At 40.3% G+C, this 19,930-nt stretch overlaps 1 protein-coding gene across 2 annotated transcripts in view; it reads left to right on the top strand.

The window, feature by feature from the left end:
* Positions 1-19,930, top strand: part of caln1 (calneuron 1) — a 114,014-nt gene that overhangs the window by 21,451 nt on the left and 72,633 nt on the right. The window lies entirely within an intron of this gene.

Consider the following 19,930-nt stretch of genomic DNA (forward strand, 5'->3'; position numbering starts at 1 on the left):
GAGCCGTTTATTGGACGCTTAGAATGTCTATCAAAAGCGTCTGTAGGTAGCTCTTAGCCAATCAGATCAGTTATACCAGATGACGTATGTAGAGCAACAGAAATGGATGTTTGTTGTGTATGTGTCTGTGAGAGAGTGTTGCTTGCTGCGTTGCTTCTCCAGTTCTCGCTTTCTGCAATATTATTTATTTTCGCGCTTTATTTTCTCCCCGCTCTGTGATTGGATCCCTAAAACAGGGCTAAGAAACGGCCCTGGTTGCCAGACTGGATGGAGGTTCGAAATGAAATTCGAGCGCGCAAGGCAGTATGGGTATACCCAGGCTAGTAATTCTGTGTCTTTTTTGGTCATTTTGTGTCTTTTTTAGTAATTATGTGTCTTGTTTTCGTAATTCTGTGTCTTTTTTGGTCATTTTGTGTCTTTTTAAAATAATTTTGTCTTTTTTAATAATTTTGTGTTTTTTAAAATAATTTTGTGTCTTTTTTTTGGTAATTCTGTGTCTTTTTTTGATAAATTTGTGTCTTTTTTTAAATAATTTTGTGTCTTTTTTTGGTAATTTTGTGTCTTTTTGTAATAATTTTGTGTCTTTTTTTAGAAAATTTGTGCATTATTTGGTCATTTTGTGTCTTTTTTGTGTCATTTTGTGTCCTTTTTTGGTACTTTTGTGTCTTTTTTGGTCATTTTGATACTGCCTCCAGCGGCCCCCAGGTAATTTGAGTTTGAGACCCATGATTTAGAAGATATTTGACTATACATAATGTTATAAAGTATTGAAGTGTAGATAAAGGTAATGAAGCAGAGGACAACAGGAGAAGGATCAGACGGCCACACAGTGGGAGCCACTGCGTAAAAATGACTATTTTGGGCAACAAGCCATACACACTGCAGAATCACAAACCCATATGGAGCTTCGTTTTTCAGAAAACATTTCCAGTTATTGAACAGATCCGCAAATGACGTGGTACACCGGAGGGGCCACGAGTAGATTTTGTTGAAGAGGACAGGTGCTGATCCAAGTCAGTTTTATAGTCAGTAGGGAAGGAGCTCATAGTAGCAAAAATGTAGCTATAGTTTATGAAGTATTGGACACATAGTCCAACACAATTTTCATTTAATTGTTAAGGAATCACACTGTAAAAAGTGTCAGACATGACAGTATTAGACTGTAAAATAATAAATGGGTTAATTCTGCTGCTTGCAGCTTTAATTTTTCTGTTTTGTACATTTTTTTGGGTCTTTTTGTGACCAAAAGAAGATGTAAAAAGACACTAAATGACCAAAAAAAGACACAAAAAAGACACAAAATGACCAAAAAAAGGCACAAAAAAAGACAAAAAATGACCAAAAAAGACACAAAAAGACAAAAAAAAGACACAAAAAAGACACAGAAAGACGTAAAATCACAAAAAAAAGACACAAAATTACCAAAAAAGAAACAAAATATGTAAAATCACAAAAAAGACATTAAAAGACAAAAAAAAGACACAAAAAGTTTTTCTTATCTTGGTAAGAATCAAATAATTGTCAGGTCACTCTGCTCGGGTCAGTTCACTGCTGCTTGCAGCTTTAATTTATCTTGTTTTAAGAGTTAATTTCTTATTTTAAGTGTACAACATGCTTATTTCTAGATTTAATAATCTTAATTTAAGAAATCTTGTCAAGTGAAATTATCTGTCCATGCAGCAAGATCATTTCCCTCAGATTTAGTGTTTTTATCTTGTTTTTAGACACACCTTTTTTGCAGTAAAGTGGTGCACCGGAGGGGCCACGAGTAGATTTTGCTGAAGAGGACAGGTGCTGATCCAAGTCCCCACAGTCAGTTTTATAGCCAGTAATGCTTCCAAAGGCAATACAGTGCCTCAGAAGCAGCATCCTCCTCCTCTTCTAAAGCAACAAAGCACAGTAATGCATTATTCCCTACGTAGTTTATCTCACCAGGAGCATTCTCGGTCTGTTGGCTTCTGTGTCTGGCTCCACGTCTGTGCTGCTGCTGAGGCTGTGTTTATGGACCCTTTGTTTTTGAGTCTGTCTGGGAGTAATCACCTGGGCCTGTAGAACACAAACCCGATCAATTACAGTCTGTCGGAGTCAGCAGTGGCAGCCCCACAGGCGGCAAAAAAAACTAGACTCCCCCGGACCTCCGAAATATGAATCCATTGATGCAACATTAAGCTGCCGCCTCGAAAATTGGCTGCACAGCGCACGATAATAGCCAGATACTCTGTCAGGGTCGTGTTTTAATATGCATGCAGATATTTGCAGTGCATGAATTTCTCATTCCTGTTTCAACAGGTTCGTGTTTGGTGAGTAAGAAATGGGTTATGTTTAGAGGGTCCTCATGGGGTCAACTAAACACTGTGGAAGTGACAAACTGTCGACTCTCATTACTGTATTTACTTTACGCTCGATAGGCCGAGTGGTTGTATCACAGTGGGCTCGGAGTTAGAAGGTCAACAGTTTGGATGTTTCCACTCTCTTTCTATCTCAGATCTGAGTGGGATAAATTAGTCATTCATGCCTTAACAGTTATTGAAGTGCTTGTCAGCAAGGCATTCGAGCCATGAAAAATCTCACCAATTTTCTCAGTGTCATGAATCAGTCAGACCACAGTGCACAGATGTCACACACCCACATTCAGCTGAGATCTCCACACATTTCTCTTCCCAGTGATGTCTGTGATGATGTCCATTCAGGAGAAATGTTCATGAATTGACTCAAGATCTTTCCTTCATAATCTTGACATTTAAATTTTATTCAGCTGCAGTGCAAGCAGATTGCTAAACAAAAAACTAGGCCACAGAAAGGGACTCACAGGTGTATTCTCTATGGCATCATTACAATAAAAGCCAGGTAATTAAAACACAGGAACTGGAAACATATTGCTCTCAAATTAAAATAAGACATTATTTTACAGTATAGGTTTTTATGTTCCTGATTTTTACACTATATACTAACACAAGGATGGGTAACCTAAATGCTGGAGGGTGCCACAATTTTTCATCAACACTACCACAGGGCCACATATAGGACCATGCACTTAACCAGATATGATGAAACTGCAATTTTAAATATGTTTACAGTGCAGTAACTTCACATATTTCATGCTCAAATGCATGTATAACAGTATAAATAGGAATACAAAAAGTTTTAAGCAAATAAATAATAATCACCTACTGTGGTTTCTTTTTTCAGTGCAAGAACAGCAGACCAACATTAATTGCAAGAAGTAATTTTGTGCATTTCTACACTGCACTTTTAAGATTTCATGCTCAAATCAACATGATCTCACAGAAATCCGTGAAATAGCCACGGATTTCGCTTAACTCAAAATCCGTGGAATAGCCACGGAATCGCTCAAATTTCCGTGAAACTGACACGGATTTCGCTACAATGCAAGTTAATGACAGTCATATCCCGTGGCTATTCCAACATACAAAGTGATTATGTACATTCACTGAGTGAATATTTAGAAAATAAAACATATATTTCTCACTAGAAATGTGATCAAAATCCATTTTTATGCAGAAACTAAGTCAAAATATTGATTTTTCACTAAAAATGAGAGAACTGTCCGCCATGTTTTTTGTTCTGACCACTGGGACCTTGAAAGTCACGTGACTTGGAACAAACCAATAGCCACGGGATATGACTGTCATTAACTTGCATTGTAGCGAAATCCGTGTCAGTTTCACGGAAATTTGAGCGATTCCGTGGCTATTCCACGGATTTTGAGTTAAGCAAAATCTGTGGCTATTTCACGGATTTCTGTGAGACCAGGTTGGTTGCTCAAATGCATGTAGTTGTACTGAGGGCCACTTCAAGTGAGGGTGCGGGCCGTATGCGGCCCCCGGGCCTCCAGTTGCCCATCGCTGTCCTAACACATATTTGCACGTTTTGAAAATCTTTTGAAATATGGTCAAAAATGCCGAACAATTTCAATTAACATTTTTAGAACATCTTAGCATTGTTTTTAAATCAAAATATATGGCATGCTTACCAAACATATGTAGTTACTTGATATGTAAGTAAAAACAGACTTGCTAGTAGGTGATTATCATGAGTTAAGTTCATGTTGAGTGATGGTAGAAAACATTTAGAAGTTATTTTATCTGAAGCAGATGTTGTGAACATATAAAACTTTAATCAGACGCTGTTAGAAACATTATAATCCACCTTGTGTTTTTCTTTCAAGAGTCACTAGAAACTCCTGTGTGTCTCCCACCGACTCCTTTTCTCCGGTGCCTCCGCATTCTGCACATTCAACACTTCTGCCTTACAATATTTTAAGAGGCAATTTACTGTATTTGTCCAGAGCCATTAAAAAGCTTGCAGCAGTGGGCTGAGCTGTCACACCACTGGGGGTAAGGAATCAGTCAGCTGGTGTGTTTGTGTAAACGTCTCATCTCTCAGGAGAAGCTGCTGCTGCCTTTAGGGATTATAAAGAGAAGAAGAGGCCCTCGAGGCTTCCTTACAGTATGGATAACGCCTTAAGATTCATTCAGTCAGACAAAGGTAGCTGGATGTAGGTAGTTATTCTCCTGAGCTTTTTGACAAATCCTTTACATCACTTCCAATTTAACCACTCAGGGAAGAATTCTTTGCAACACAGAAAATGTATTTACTCCATGAGGTGCCCATAGAGTTGACTTTCTCATACAAACAGGAGCTAAAATATGTTCTGAAATATGTGCCACCAGAAACTGAATTTAAATAATTTAAATTTGAATTTAAATTGCTTAACTTGACTTAACTTCCCCGGGTCCTATGTTCCCCTCTTTGTATAAGACTGGGGAACATAGGATCCTTTTCCCCCGCTTTTCCCAAGAAGGGTCCTATGTTCCCCGGTCTGTTACTTTTTCCACCATTACTGCCTAATTCCATGGCAAATAGGCCTAACCCTAACCCTAACCCTATTTAAAAAGCCAAAAAATGAACTGCAAAGTAACCAGAAAGTAGCTGCTGTGCAAATTTAAGTTTTGGGCTGCTTAAGCGGGGAATATAGAACCAGGGGAACATAGGGATGACCCCATTAGAAACACATAATTTGATTTTGTATTGTTCAATTTGAATCATTGCATCGAAAAACTGAATCTGAATTGTAATTTGAAATTGAATTTATTAGTTTGGAACTGAACATTCAGTTCTCACAATTCAAACTCAGTTTGCGAAATTCAATTTAAATTTTCTGCGACGGACATCCAGGTAGTTGAGGCAGAGCAATCGAGCACAGATACACAGAGCGCCTCTTCGGCCAATCAGCACATCCGTTTTCGGTTGCCACTCGCCACAAAACAGAGGAAGAACTTAGACTGGCTTGACCATGGATTGGCCAAAGAGGCGCTATGGCAACCGGGTGGCAACAAATGTTACGAAAGAAAACGGAGGTGCTGATTGGCTGAAGAGGCGCTCTGTGTATCTGGGCTCGATTGCTCTGCCTCAACTACCTGGATGTTCGTTGCAGAAAATTTAAATTGAATTCTGCGAACTGAATTTGAATTATGAGAACTGAATGTTCAGTTCCAAACTAATACATTAAATTTCAAATTAAAATTCAGATCTAATTATTCAAGTTAAGCAATTCAAATTCAAATATAAATCATTCAAATTCAGTCTCTGGTGGCACATATTCCAGCCCATGCTAAAGGGGGAATGCTTGATTTTAAAACCAGTACAGGACATTTAAATAACACTTGTAGGATGTAGTGTTGGGGTTTGATTCTTTTAAACAGGATTCACAAGATGTTCCAGTGATCTTTGAGATTTCAGCCGATATCTGTGAAGTGTGTTTCACTCCCTGCAGAGCCTCGCTGCAGAGCTGAACATCTCATCTGTGATGCAGTAAAAAGCCAAAACCAGCAGCTCTGCTGTCACTCAAAGGATGACCTTTACAATCAGCAGCAACATTCCCAATCTCTCTCAAAGTAATGAGCCAAATTTATCATTTTTATCTCCATCGTCACAGCTGATTTGTATTCATCTAAATGAGTAGCATGGTTAATGTCATGTCATGCAGCCCTTTGTTCCACAGATGCACTGCCCCTTGCTCCATGACATGACTGTCCTTTGTGCCGCCTGAGAGCAATATTCCATCATTTGTTGCAGCTCAACTGGTAATTTAAAAGCAGAGGGTTTTATTCATTAACACATTTATGCAAATCAACTTGCAGTATGTTGCAGACAAAGCATAAAATAGAGAATAGAAAAGAAAACAATGCCTTTATTTGTCACTATACGCATGTACAATGAGATTAAAAGCTGACTCCAAAAGCAGTGCGACAATACATACAATATATATAAAATGTAAAAATATACAATATAAACATAGGCAAGTAAATGTAAAGGAAAATTTATTTACGATATTATGTAAACATGGGCAAGAAAGGGAGGTAAGGTGCACAGTATTTTGCCAAAAGCAGATATGATAAAATACAGCAAGGGTCTCAAACTCAAATTACCTGGGGGCAGCTGGAGGCAGTATCAAAATGACCAAAAAAAGACACAAAATTATTAAAATAGACACACAATTATTTAAGAAAAGACACAAAATCACCAGAAAATGACACAGATTACCAAAAAAGACACAAAATAATTTCAAAAAAGTCACACAATTATTAAGAAAAAGATACAAAATTATTTTTAAAAAGACACAAAATTACCCAAAAAAAGGAATTAAAGGGACCTTCCACACACAACATGGTAAAGTGCCATTCATATAAAACTCACATTAAACTTTCATATCAAGGTGGGGGCCACAAAATATCATCACAAGGGCCGTAATTGGCCCACGGGCCGCGAGTTTGAGACCCCTGGTATACAGTTTTCATAAATATATTGCACGTTGAAGGACAAATATTAAACAGTGCAGGAGAAAAGCCTGTTTCTGCCCAAATGCATGAACAACGCTACACTACAGGTTTCGTGAATAAATACTCTGTGTGCTCTGTGGTTCGTTGTTACATTATTGAAGGAGAAACTCTCCATCATATGCCAGATTTGCATACTGAAAGACTAACCTGTGGTGTTTGCAGAGACTTATTTAATGCCACATGTCATGAACTACGACAGGGAGGTGTTTTAATATATTTGGCTTTTTACTGGATCACATAAAGCCTCCTCCTTTAAATAGCTTAAACATCTAATTCCTGTTTGTTCAGTTTGATGATGTGCTGGAACGGGTGCTCTTCCTTGTGTATATTGTGCTTTATTAGGCTTCTTGTTGCTAAGTAAGACTGCCATTTTTACATCAGGCCAAGAGTTGCATTGCAAAAAAGATGTGTCTAAAAACAAGATAAAAACACCAAATCTGAGGGAAATGATCTTGCTGCATGGACAGATCATTTCGCTTGACAAGATTTCTTAAATTAAGATTATTAAATCTAGAAATAAACATGCTGAACGATAAGTAAGAAAAGTAAGAAAAATAAGAAATTAACTCGTAAAACAAGATAAATGATCTAACACCAGCAAAGGTTAAACCCACCTCAACCAAGCGTAACATGATTTCCCTGACGTTTTTGGAGAGATTTTTTCGAATTTTGCAGTGTGCATTCAGCATTTCAATGCATTTTCAATGCAATCTTTTGTGTTTAATGTTTTTTGTGCATTTTTGTGTGTGTTTTTGTGTGTGTTTTTCTGTTTTTTGTGTGTGATTTCTGTGTGTTTTTATGTGTTTTTTTAAATATTTTTTAATGTTTTTTTTTTGTTGTCATTTTTTGTATGTTTTTTTTTTTTAATTTTTGTGATTTCTGTGTATTTTTATGTGTTTTTTAAAATCTTTTTTTGTGTGTTTTTTGTCATTTTTTTTTGTGTTTTTGTCTGTTTTTGTGTTCAACATGTTGATCCAGTAAGTCAAAATGATAATCAGGTCATATAGGTGAGGTTGTGCTGAAAACAATGATACCAACACGGCATGGTGAACACTTTATACAGGCAGAATGAAAAGTAGTCAAAAACCAACAGAATAGCCCCAAACTCCAAAGGGTTAAGCGGAACTTAAACCTTAAGGTTTCATGCAAATCAAATGTTAACTACATTTTCTGTGACCTCAGACAAGCATAGGTAGACATTAAGCTGCATGCAAATTAATTCCACACTGGGAACAGCAGGACAGGAATGCATTTTTAGGGAGCTTTATGATTGACAGTTCGCTTTCACAATATGTTGTGCAGCTGAAATTTCCTCCAGCACAGTTTCCAGAGGGGGGACTATATACACTGTATATACTGGGATAGTTAGAGTTATAATGGTTGTACTGTATACTAGTTGGAGCTGCAACAGAACAGCAGACTGCAGGAGTCAGCATAATATTCAAGTCAGTCGAGAAGCATTGAGACACTCCACCACTCCGAATCTGTATCCGCAGTGGGTTTTCAGGCTTCATTTCAGTCAGGTGTAACAATATAGAAGTCGTGGAGACGGGCTTTACAGCAAAAAGTAAAATAGGCTATTTTATTAAAAGTTGAGTGAAAGGGCAGATGAAGAAATCCTTCCTAGTCGGCACTCAGGCTTTTCTTTTACTAAGCATGCTGAGCCGGACCAGACGGCAGTAAGCCTGCGGGGAGGTTTTTATGTCTGCTCAGCCCACCAGCGCTGAGCTTTTCTTCAAGGGAAGAGGAAGAAGGAACAGGGAGGCTGATGGGCAACAGCATTAGGCAGCTTGTTTCCAACTCCACGGGCACACAAACAGCAGTTCCCACATGGCAGTTTTTGAGCTTGGGACATGTAGAGACTTATCCAAACTGAGCGAGAGGCTGAGAGGCTTGACTTCCTGCAGAACTTCCTACAGGACTTCCTGCAGGACTTCCTACAGGACTTCCTACAGGACTTCCTGCAGGACTTCCTACAGGACTTCCTGCAGGACTTCCTACAGGACTGGTTTTGGTAGTGAAGCTACTGGTTATGATGTGTACTGTATGTGCTGAATGCCTGCAGGATCACACTAACCTGCAACAGCAGGAGTTTGGGGAGCTGTCCAGGGTGCTTACTGTGATTTTTGTCTTGTTAATCCCACTGAGATGCCACAACACCTAAAGCAATATACTAAGGCAATATTGGGACTGCTGCCTTCATACATTTGCACCTTAATTACTTAATTATTAGAAATGCAGGATCTTATTCTCTTCGTTCACAAGATCAATTGTTGCTTTCTGTCCCTTCTGCTTGTACAGAGTTGGGTCAAAGGGCATTTGTTTACTCTGCACCTTATGCTGGAATATGCTCCAGAAAGACTGGAAACTAACTGATTTAATTTCTTTGAGCAATTTTAAATCCAAACTGAGAGTTTTTGAGGCCAATTCCACAATGTGCACTTGTTTCTCAGAACACGTTTAAGGTCTGTCATAATCTCACTGGGATATTTCCTGGTTAAATAAAGGTCAAATACATAAATAAAAAATAGAAAACCTCCAATAAGTTTAAAGACAAAACTTGTTAAACAAGTCCGCTGAGGACCAAGTTCAACCGTTCGATCTTGGAAATGTCATTTGGTTAGTTTTGATGCACTCCACATTGATATAAGCCTTAGCTTTATAATTCTGGGAAAACCCTGCATTCACAGACAATTCTGTTTGGTATATCTATTTGTTATAATTCAGGGGTCTGCAACCTTTACTAACAAAAGAGCCATTGTTGGCCAAAAAAAGAGAAAAAATGTCGGAATGGAGCCGCTAACCTTATTTTGAGCCTCACAATAGAGATAAAACAACCTACTCATTCTAAATTAGCCTACCAACATTACTAATAGGCCATAATGAGCATTTATTAATATGATATCGTAAGAAATATCTCAGGAGATTTGGAATGGTAAGCTCGTCTAGCTAGAAAAACTCAAGCTTTCAAAAGCTCTGGTGCACATTTTAATTGACTTTTTAATCTCATATATTAGCTGCACATTTTTACAATTGAATACAAATTCCAATGGGCTGACGCCAGTGATGAATAAAAAAAAATGTAAAGCAAACATACCCCTGCACTGCAAAAAAAAGCCAACTTGTATTTTTTGCCTAAAACAGTGATTTAAGTTGGTAAAACTTGGAAATATAAATTATTGACATTTAGGGCAATAATGTAAGTTAGCACAACAAAGGAAGCCAGTTGTCTGCTCAAAAACAAGTTTGTGAGTTGTTGTTACTTATCTTTAAGTTGGGGTTCACAACAAGGGACAATAGTTCTGCTAACTCTTATTTCTTTGTTGTGAAATGCGGGAAAGCGCTGAAATTCTGTCATTAGCGAAAGCTAGCGGCTAACTGATGCTAGCGGCGCTGCTTGTTACAGCTACAAGAGTAGCCATTAGCGTATCAATGCTAACTCAAAATTGTGGTCGCAACATTAGTTGACATTTCATAGCGGCGTTACAATCGTGCCAATTCAGCACATTGCAGAAGTAAGGATTAAAAGTTATTACAATGTAAAATTATAAGTTCAAAAATCTGAATTCATAGTTGAACAAACTCAAAAACAAAACTTAAAATATTTAGTGCATTTATCTTGTGTGGACTTAACCTAGCTCCTAGTCTCTGGTAATGTAATTTTGCTTTAAGATTGTTAATTGTTTTGCTTAAAGGTTGCTTAGTGTTGCTTAGTGTTTCTGCCTAAGTTTGTTTCTCTACTTGCTGGGCTTTCTGCTTTATTTGCTTGGTTTAAGTTTAAAGTTAAGGTCAGTTTTCAGAGCCCTACTGTCTAGCTACTTTACCTGTTGATTGGCTATTTAGCAGCTTTTGTTTTCAAGTATCTGGGAGTGGCCAGCCCCTTTTAAAAACTGTGAAATTTAGCTGGAATCTTTAGTGCATTTATCTTGTGTGGACTTAACCTAGCTCCTAGTCTCTGGTAATGTAATTTTGCTTTAAGATTGTGAAAAAAATTTCAAACCAGCAGCCCCGTTGGGGCTGCTGGTGGCTTGGCCCCTTGCACCATCTTTGTACCCCCTGCCCTGACCATGACAACGTACTCAATCCCAGTTCGAGTTTCAACTAGAAGATTCTTCAGACCTCGCACAACCTGTCGCACTTATCACAACCTTGTGCACCCCGCTCGCTCCAAGCACACTCAGTGCCTCGTCAAGGGTGGACTCTGGAACTGTCAGTCTGCATGTCGCAAGTCTGAGTTCATCTCTGGCTTTGCTGCTCAGCAATCACTGGACTTCCTTGCCCTCACTGAGACATGGTTAACACCAACCAACTCCTCCACTCCTGCAGCTCTTTCTGCTGCCTTCTCCTTCTCTCACACTCCTAGACACACTGGTAGGGGTGGAGGAACAGGTCTTCTTATCAACCGTGACTGGAAGTTCTCCCTCCATCCACTCCCACAGTTCTCTCCACGGTTCTTTGAATTCCACGCTGTCTCCATAACCTCTCCCTCACCAATAACCATTGTTGTTCTCTACCGCCCACCTGGTCCCCTTGGAGAATTTCTGGAGGAGCTTGACGTCCTACTGTCAAACTTCCCTGAAGATGGTCCACCACTTGTCCTTCTCGGGGACTTCAACATCCAGCCCGAGAAGTCAGCAGACCTACTACTTCTACTCTCCTCCTTCGCTCTCTTGCTCACTTCATCACCCCCTACTCACAAAGCTGGCAACCTCCTCGATCTCATTTTCACCAGGAATTGCTCGACTACCAATCTCTCTGTAACCCCACTTCATGTCTCTGACCACTACTTTGTCAAGTTCTCTCTCCCACTCTCCCGATCGGACTGTCTGTCCTCACCGACAGATACTGCACTGGTCCGCCGCAACATTCGCTCTCTCTCTCCTCCTGCTCTGGCCTCAACTGTTCTCTCATCCCTCCCTTCATCGGACTCATTCTCACTTCTGCAGCCCAACTCTGCAACCGACACTCTCCTTGCCACCCTCTCCTCCTCTCTTGACTCACTCTGTCCTCTCACTCCTCGTAAAGTGCGCAAGTCCTCCCCTGCCCCTTGGCTGTCGGACTCTGTGCGCGCCACCAGAGCTCCCCTACGGGCAGCAGAACGGAAGTGGCAGAAAACTAAACACCCTGATGACCTACACAACTACCAATCTCTTCTTGCTGCCTTCTCATCTTTAATCTCAGCCGAAAAAAGCTCTTTCTATCAGACCAAAATCCAATCCTCATTCTCCAACCCCAAGAAGCTCTACTCCATCTTTACAAACCTCCTGGTCCCTCCAACTCCCCCTCCTACCTCCTCCCTCCTACCAACCCACTTTGTCAACCATTTCCTGAAGAAGATTGAGGACATACGCTCGTCATTTACCCATCCAGTCTCACAACCTGCCTCTCCTCCCCCCCCATCAGTGTCTCCCTCCCTCTCAGCATTCACTCCACTGTCTCCTCCTCAAGTGCTCAGCCTTGTAACCTCTGCCCGTCCTACCACTTGTCAGCTGGATCCTATTCCCTCCCACCTGTTTCAGTCTATTGCTCCTGATCTCCTCCCATTCCTCTCCCATCTTGTCAACACTTCCTTGACTACTGGCTGCTTTCCTAACTCTCTGAAGGAAGCGAGGGTGAATCCTCTCCTAAAGAGATCCACCCTCGACCCATCCTTAGTGGACAATTACAGACCCGTCTCTCTCCTGCCGTTCCTCTCCAAAACTCTGGAACGGGCTATCTTCAATCAGCTGTCCTCCTATCTGCATGGGAACAACCTCCTTGACCCTCACCAGTCTGGTTTCAAGAAGGGCCACTCAACAGAGACTGCCCTTCTCGCTGTGACTGAACAGCTTCACAAGGCGAAGGCGGCCTCTCTCTCATCTGTTGTGGTTCTACTGGACCTTTCTGCAGCTTTTGACACTGTGGATCACCAGATCCTCATCTCCACCCTTCATCACCTGGGAGTATCTGGCTCCGCCCTCTCTCTGCTCAAATCCTATCTCAAGGACCGCACCTTCCGTGTAACTTGGAGGGGTTCTGTTTCAGAACCCTGTCTACTCACCACCGGGGTCCCTCAAGGCTCGGTCCTTGGTCCGCTCCTCTTCTCGATTTACACCAACTCCCTTGGCTCCCTCATCCACTCGCATGGCTTCTCCTATCATAGCTATGCCGACGACACCCAGCTAATCTTCTCATTTCCCCAGTCTGAAACACGTGCAGCAGCACGTATCTCTGCATGTCTGGCCGACATCTCCCAGTGGATGTCCTCGCACCACCTCAAACTCAACCTGGGAAAGACTGAGCTACTTTACCTCCCAGGGAAAGGCTCTCCCACCACTGACTTCCACATCACTGTCCAGGACACAGTGGTTGCCTCCACAGAAACCGCCAAAAACCTTGGCGTAACTCTTGACAACCAACTGTCCCTCTCAACAAACATCACCGCCACCACCAGATCTTGCAGATTCTTGCTGCATAACATCAGGAGAATCCGCCCGTTTCTCACCCAGAAGGCAGCTCAGGTCCTGGTCCAGGCACTGGTCATCTCACGCCTGGACTACTGCAACTCCCTCATGGCAGGTCTGCCTGCCAAAGCCATCCGACCTCTACAACTCATCCAGAATGCAGCTGCTCGATTGGTCTTCAATCTTCCCAAATTTTCACACACAACACCTCTCCTCCGCTCCCTCCACTGGCTACCAGTGGCTGCGCGGATACGCTTCAAGACTCTAGCTCTGGCGTACTCTGCTGCTAACGGTTCAGGTCCTACTTACATCCAGGACCTTGTCAAACTCTACACCCCTGCCCGTCCTCTCCGCTCTACATCAGCCAAACAGCTAGCGACTCCCACCTTGCGTGGGTCAACTCGCCTCAAAACCTCTTCCAGACTTTTCTCTGTCTTGGCTCCCAAATGGTGGAACGAGCTCCCCACCGACATCAGGACCTCAGACAGCCTGTACATCTTCCGCCGCAGGCTGAAGACCTATCTCTTCCAACAATACCTCGGTTAAGTCATGGTCACCTAACAGATATATATATATTAAAAAAAAAAAAAAAAAAAAAAAAAAAATTTTCTTCTTCTTTTCTCTTCTTTTCTTCTTTAACATATAGCACTCCTTAGCAATGACAGTTAGCTCTTAAAGTTATGTACTTACTCGATTCCTATGGTCTATGTCTAGTACCATCAGGTTGAATGCACTTATTGTAAGTCGCTTTGGACAAAAGCGTCTGCTAAATGACATGTAATGTAATGTAATGTAGTTTAATTGTCCAACTTAAAATTTTATTGAAGTTTGTTGCCTTGAAATTTTGAGTTCACCCAACTTTTCTTTTTTTGCAGTGTGGTATAATTAAATGTACCTTAGAGTAATGGGCAGCCATGATGTGATCATGTTTTCTTTACTTTATACTTTACAGTTACTAAAGTCAAACTTCTCGCTCATGTGCCAGCTGTGTCTCTGTCGAGGTCAATCATCGCTGCGGTATCCCAAAGGTCCAGTAGAAGGGTTACATAACACGAGCATACATAGCCACACTCACAATAAACACATGTCCTCATAAACATTTAACACTGCAAGGCATCATTTGCATACAAAATAAACAAACTCTTCCTTAAGATTGTGTTCCATTTAAGTTGGAGTTTTCTGTTTTTTGTTTCTTCTGTCCTTCTGGTAGAAATATTGCTGTTCCAAATGTCAGGTTTTGAGTTGGAAAGCAGCTCATTCCCCGTGTGTCATGAGTCTTGATGGATGGGAGCATTTGTGCATGAAATGGACTGAGTCATTTCAATATATAAACCTAGTCTCCATGTTGTTATTGTGTTCCAACACACTCCAGACAGGAAAGTATTTAACAAAGACCTGAGTCACTGATACATTTATTCATGAGATGCTTGTTTTAATGTGGGCAAAATCATCTGTATGACTTTCATTTGTATTTGGAAGCATTTGTGTGTATGTGCATCATGGATAATGTTATCTCTAAAACAAGGGTTTGTATTGTAACAAATGATGATGGTGCTTTATTTGCAGAGGACCAGCTGTTTGGGGAAGCAGTAACATGCTGTTAGATGCAGGTCACAGACTGTGACCCTTTATTATCTACTGTAGGTGCTCAGCACAGTCAAAACACTGGCTTCCATTTTTATGAGACAATTCATAATTAACACCCCATTTGTGTTATGTTGTTCCAAATCATTTGCCAGCAGACTGAGACAGAATGGAATCAGTGCTGTAGATAATAAGATGATTGATGGACTCATTTTTTTAATGACATTTTCAGTTCAGTCTGGCAATTTCTCGGTTCAGGCAGTCAGAAAATGCTGTTAGAGCGTGTTTGTTTCCTCAAAAAACACTCAATAGCAATACTTTTCCACTCAATTAAGATGGATTTGGTTGCTCTTTTTGCAACAAAAGTCTGGAGGATTGTCTGGCTCGTCTTGTGTTGCATTGTTTTTATGTGTTTATTAGAGCAATACAACCAATTATTCTCCAAATTCTTGCACTGAAGTATTGGCTTTTGAATCTTGGATATGATATATGATGATATGAGGGCTGTTTCCACTACAGCCCAGTACCCGGAATGAGTCTCACTCGCCAAAACACCCCTAATTTGAATACGAGCCATCCGGGGTAGACTTTTGTTGGGACTTTTGTCGGGACTTTTTTTGTCCCTGTAGAAGAGCAGGACCGTTTTTCTCCCCTGAAAAAATCCTGGTTATTGATTGGATAGAACGCTAAGCAGGATGTGACGTAGTACTCTCGTTATTAGCCTCAGCGGCTCCTTAAGAAGAGTAATAACGAGTTGAAGCGCCACAGTCCTCCTGCAGCAGTCTCTCCAAGCTGCCCCTTAGCGTCCAGTCTGCAAATTGCTAATAGGCTAACAGTTAGCTCTGTAGCAGTACAGTGTGTATGTGCTGCTGCTGCTGGAGGTGTTCACTTAGCGATCTCTGTTTGTTTACAACAAGCACCAGACACTCTGTGCACAGTTAGTGATGCCGGTTAATTCACGATCACTATGTGTATTATCAGCAGAGACTCTGTGCATATTTAGCCATTGCTTTATTTATGATCAGCTGCTGACGTGGTGCACAGTTAGCGACGGCAGCCACAGTTGAGTCTCCGTGTTTAATCTGTGTTGAAACTGTGTTAAAACTGTCGCTAAGCAAATACACAAAGATCTAAAGCCATACGTCACCTCCAGAGTCTCTAAATCCCTCTGGAGGCCTTTTTGTAATGGAGACAAGCAGAGTGAGCCGACATTTGAGAGGGTGTGGCCTGAGACTTTCCCAGTGGACACTCTTACCCCTAAAGGAAACACGGCTATTGTCTCTGTATGACCCTTAAAAGAAGAAAAAAAACCTTCTCTCACTCTTCTTTGGTTTCCGGGAAGGATGGAGTTAAAGCATCTACTCCACTTTCCAGGCTGAAATTACCCAGTGCTCAACAGTGTGCTCATGCATGCCATGCAGTCATAGTGTTCTTCAGAGAAGTGACATTCCACCTCTATTTAAAAACACCAGATGCCTGTCACTTTCTCTCTCTCTCCTTGCCATACACCCTCTCCTTTCTGTAGGCTTACTTATGAAATATGCAGTTATTAAAGCACATTGAAGCCTGTTGACTCCTTCCACTGACGACTTGATCACACGTTGAGCGTCCAGTGAACCAGCTGCTGACTCAAATGTGTACAAGTGAGACATTTTAGTCTCCGCTGTGAGAGTGAGTCAGTGTAATAATATGTCGCATGTATGCACCATTGTTAAAAACAACAAACTAGCTCTACTGACATTGTGATTCCAAATGATATAATTGAAATATAAAGGATGCCTCAATCAGAATCAAATAAATTAAATTGGATGGTGGACGAGACACTTAACATTACAGCTGCTGAGGACTGAAGCCTTCTCAGTGGAGTTTTAATGTAAAAAGTTTAGGCTAAATTGACCCAAAACTTATTCTATGTTCCTTTGAGGTCTAACGAAGCGTATTTCTTTCCTCACAAAACATCAGCAAAGCAAAAGCTTGCATTCTTCTTCACTGCCTTTGCTGGCACATTGTATCATCTGAAGTGTCACCACCACCTGTTGATCAGTGGAACAGTGTGAAACACTGGTATGACAGTGCATCACATTAACCATGTGCTGGGGCATGCATGTGTGTTCTTATGTGTGTGCACCAAAGTTATTATACTTAACGAAAACTAGAATTGAAAAAAACATTTTCATTACCTGAAATAAAAATAAAAACGTTTTTAAATGAACAATTTGAAAAACAACTGAAACTGTATTGTGTGTATACAAAACTAACTAAAATTATAGTGGAAATGTTCTTTGTTTTCATCTTTGTCAACTTTTTTTCATACATAATCCAGTGTTTCTATTTCTCCACCACTGAGTGTGTGTTTTCCTGCACACAAGTCACCATGTTGGCTGTAAAGAGCAATTTCTCAGCTTTCAGGAAACATTGGAATTTTCCCGATAGCGCAAACCGTTTAGTTATTAAGGTAAAAGTGTCTCCGGTGCAAAACTCTGTAAACTTTGGATGTTGTTCTTTCACTGTGTGCAAGTGAAAGTCTTCAATTCAACCATGATATTACAAATCACAATTTTTTTGCGGCAGCAGCGGCGGTGCACCGCCACAGAATACATGTAGGGAAACACTGCATAATCTGCACTGCATAATGTAATGTATTTATTTAGCTCCAACTAAATAGCTGCTGGTTAGTGAACCTGCAGGAACACATGGTAAAAATATGTTTACTGAGACTGGGATGTCTACACTCCAACCAACATTCAATACACCTGGAACTGTACGAGTTAACAACCTTATTGGGGTTAATATGGATAAACCAAAGGAAAAAAAGGAAAAATTTGTTATGACCTCTTTGAATCTGGCACCCAACACATAGCCCATTACAAAAACACTAACACTAACACTAACACTAAAACTAATAAAAACTAAAGTAAAACTAAGCATTTTCAGAAAATAAAAACTCAACCAAAACTATTTTAACCTTGGCTGGGGCATGCATGTGTGTCCTTGTGTGTGTGCACTCGATAAACAAAATGGGGACCCACCCCAGAGCAGTAAATATCCTGTCAAGTATTATTATTTGTTTTTATCTGTGACCTCAGAAACACTTTTCTTCTTGCCACAACATATCTGAACACTCACTATCACCTTTTGGTAATTGATGTCCAAATTAATATTAAATGCTTCTCTTGCTTTTGTAGATGTTATTTATAGTTTTCTGTTCTCAATAACCATTATGAATCATTCACAGCAGTGTAAAACTACTGACAAAGAGTCACAAAAACAGGCCCTTCTGTGACTGTAAATCTGCAGTGTTGTTTATTAACTATACTACAGACTACAGCCTCCACATTGTACATTGAGTTGAATCAACATTGCTTGGAGACTGTGAACATTATGTATGAGCTTCACCAAATTGGTCTTTTTTACAGGGCTATAAGGTGTTTTATGATGTTCCTTTCTGCACTTTAGATTTCATGCAGTTGCAATATTTCTCATGAGTATTGGTCACTAGAAAAGTGAAAATATGGGGAACCGCAGAGGTAATCTTTTAGCTCCACACTGCAGCCGAAGACAAAGTAATTTCATCAGGTAAAGGTATAACTGCAGTGTAGATCAGACTCCGAGGGGTCGCAAGATGATTAACAGTACAAGAAAGAATGTGTTTCTGTTTCAGGAGGGTGCTTCTGACTTTTTTTTCCCAATCTTTGCACTGTTACGTCTTTCTGAGGTAAATTTATGACTAAGGGCTCTTGGAGTAAAATGGTTTTTGTAAGTGATTTAATAGATACCATGACATTTTTAGGCCTCCGATAATGGTTATGTAGTGAAAGTACAAAGTTTTAAAATGAGAGGGACCTGCCGCTGTGCTTTGCAGATGAAACAGATCTGTTTTATAGGACGAGTTAACCCTCTGGAGTCTCCAAAAGCTCCAAATCATTCAGACTTCTTCATGACATCCAGACTAGAAAACAAAGCAGCGTGGAGCCCTACTGTAAATTTACCTCTAAAGTTCTGGCTGTAAACTCCATGAGGCCAGTTTCAGTTTGATGATGATATACCAAATAAAACTGGAGACAAGCTCAAACATATTTAGTATAAAATGATAGAACCGGATGTAACCCTCTTATATGTTATATTTGCAACCTTTGTTCACATTTGCAACATTTAAAATTCTTTTTTGAGCATGATAGTGTTTTGAAAGTAAAAAAAAGATTCAAAATCACATTTTATGTTGGACTAAAGGACTAAAAAAAGACACAAAATGACCAAAAAAAGACAAAATGACCAAAAAAGCCCCCTAGAAGACACAAAATGATCATAAAAAGACATAAAATGACTGAAAAAGGACACAGAACGACCAAAAAAAGACACAAAATGAGAAGACAGAATGACCGTCGTTTTCCTCTCTGATGTGTATAGAGCAGAATCAGTTGGAGTGCTGTTCTACACAGTGAAAACCTTTTTAGTGATTGGAGGAAAAAGGTCCATATCTTGAAGGTCACAGTTTTACCCGGCAACAGACAATTGTCATTATGTGTCTTTTTTTTGTCATTTTGTGTCTTTGTTTGGTCATTTTGTGTCTGTTTTTAGTAATTCTGTCTTTTTTGGTCATTTTGTGTCTTTTTTGGCCTTTTTTTGTCTGTTTTTAGTCATTTTGTGTCCTTTTTTTGGTCATTTTGTGTCTTTTTTGGCCTTTTTGTCTGGAAGTGATGAAGAAGTCTGGATTTGGAGCTTTTGGAGACTCCAGAGGGTTAACATTACGACTGCTGGTACCCTGGCAACAGACAAGTGTCTCTAAGAAAACTCCCCCCTGTAACTTTCTAACTCTTTGACTGTCTCTTTGGTTTATGAACTAAAAATACTTTGTGAAAGACAAAGGAGAAGCCATGAGACAAAGAGAGTAGTGGAACACACTGAAGGGTTACGTCGGTAAATGTGAATTTAGGAAAGCGGGCAGAGGTGACAGTGGCTGTGACAGCAGGTGGAGAAAATGAATCGATGGGTGGAATTGATCTTGTTAACTCGAGGCAGCGGTGCGAGACCAATTGCATA

This window comes from Centropristis striata, chromosome 4, assembly GCF_030273125.1.
Source record: "Centropristis striata isolate RG_2023a ecotype Rhode Island chromosome 4, C.striata_1.0, whole genome shotgun sequence".
NCBI classification, from domain to species: Eukaryota; Metazoa; Chordata; class Actinopteri; order Perciformes; family Serranidae; genus Centropristis; species Centropristis striata.